The sequence below is a fragment of the Frankliniella occidentalis genome, unplaced genomic scaffold (assembly GCF_000697945.3).
Source record: "Frankliniella occidentalis isolate FOCC.00 unplaced genomic scaffold, Focc_3.1 Scaffold28, whole genome shotgun sequence".
Classification (NCBI taxonomy): Eukaryota; Metazoa; Arthropoda; class Insecta; order Thysanoptera; family Thripidae; genus Frankliniella; species Frankliniella occidentalis.
Window position 1 is genome coordinate 1,596,103 of NW_026267158.1, and position 2,162 is coordinate 1,598,264.

The window sequence follows — 2,162 nt, forward strand, 5'->3', positions numbered from 1 at the left end:
CCCCTTCCTCCTCCATCCACTCCTCTCTTCCCGCCGCATCGGGCGCACTTACATTACTATTCAATGCCTGTGCGTACTTTTATGGCACGCATGTATCTTCAAAGTGAATTCGTTTGTTATTTTGAGAAGGTGAGCGGGTTGGAAAGCGCGGCTGGAGCGCGGCCGGGGAGAAGGAGGCGGCGGCGGCGTCTGGGGGGTAGGGGGAGAGAAGAACGACTTCACCCGCCCTCGGGCGAAGGTGACCGCATCAAAGGTACCGAGGAAAAGAAAAGTGCATACTACTCTCGATTTTGTTTGGAAAGCATATTATGGGGAGGGGCGGCGTGGGGGGAGGGGACGAAAAAGACGGTCTAGCCGTTACGACGAGAGAGTAGCGGCAGAATATGAAAGTCATCTCGCCGGAATGGCATGGCACCCCCAGCGGCGGCGAGTCCGACTGTTGGTCAGCCGAGTGCGGGCTTAGGCCCCTGTCCGGGACTCTCCCCCGCCGGGCCACGCCACGCCGCTCTGTCCGCGTGGTCCGCCAGCGGAGCTCCGCGTGTAAGACCTAATGTAGTCTCCTTGTGTGTCCATGGAACTTTAATGCCTGCCGCATGACGGCGTGGCGGAGTGGGGCGGAAGGGGGGAGGGGGGAGGCGGAGAGCTGTACGCTAGGCCCTCACGCGACTACGACTCCCCCCCGTAATCTTCGGCACCCTCCTGTCCCGGTAGACTGTCCGGCTGGCCCCGGGGCGCTCGCGGGCGTCGCCGCGCTGTCTCCCCGCGCGCCGCAAACTTGCCGGCGGCGGCCGGGCCGCGGACGGCTGCGGTGTGCCCGCCCGACATCGTTGGCTGTCCACGGCACGCGAGCGGGCGGACAGGTGGACAGCAGGTGGCCCGAGCGGGGTGGCAGCCGGTGGGACCGCGGTGTCATCTGAGGCTGGACTGCCCTCAGCTGTCTTCTCCCTCCGGCCATGTGTGTCCCTGTAAAATACACAGACTTGCTCCGTGTGTGCCTGAAACATGTTGGAACCATATTCTTTCTTGCTGTTTTTTATTTTCCACCGTCATCGTTTGCCGATTATCAATTTACAAAGGCGGGGAGCGGAAGTGGGCTGGGCAGCTAATGACGGGGTCGGCTTCCGGGCCGATCGCTGAACGTACATCGGCCATTTCTTATTTCTTGCGCTCAAAGTTTCTGGCACTACCGCCTCCACCAAGTTGTTCCCACGGCGGTCCCCGCTGGAACCCTCGCGCGACGCGCCGCCCACCACGCCCCGCCACGCCCCGCCACGCCACGAAGCAGCAGTGTGCTTGGCACGCGTATGCCCCAGGGGCCCAGCCCAGCCCAGCCCAGCCCGGCCAGGGCCAGCAGGGCCTTGAGGGTCTGGAAGGCGGGACCGGCGACGCCTTGTGTCTACGTGCTGGGGGCTCGGGGAACAGTGCGGGGCGGCCCCCACGCCCCCGCCGCGCCCCCGACCACGCCCCGCCACGCTCCGCCACGCCCCGCCACGCCCGCCAGGCACATACGTGTGAGGTCATAACATTTGGTCAGCCAGGGGTAGAATTTTGTTTATGAGCAGCACACCTCCCCGGAGACGCACCGCCATAAGTCGAATGACGGGGAGTCTCGCTCCCTCCGCAGCGGAGGCCGGCGGCCGCGGGAGAGTCTCTCCGGAGGAGACCGGTGGCTGGGAGGAGACAGTCAGCTCAGAGAGCCACTGGAGGTACATCGGTGAACATATTCCACGGACTGTCCGCGTAATAAGAGTTTTTCCGGTTTGTTCTTCAAACGGCTGTGCCAGAGACGGTCGGAGCGGAACAGCCGGACCAGGTATAATAGCTTAGCTAGAGATGAGTGATGAGAGAACTACACCAAGGATTTGAGAAATATAAAGCAATACCCAAACTCGAGCGCCACTCTGCGCTCTATACCACTAGCTGCGGCCCCCACAATGCCGTGCGTCTTGCTGCGGCCGCGCCCCCCTCCCCTACCTGCACCGCTACAAGCCCTTGGCCGGCCAAATCCTCCCGCACGGTCAAGGTAATTAGTTTTGCTGGCCGAGTCTAAGCAAAGGCCAAACGGGCGGGCCGGGCCGGCGGCGCCGGGGCTGCTGCTGTGTTGTAAGTCCCGCAGGGCGCGGTGCGCCCCACCCTGCCCCGCCCTGCCCCGCCCTGCCCCG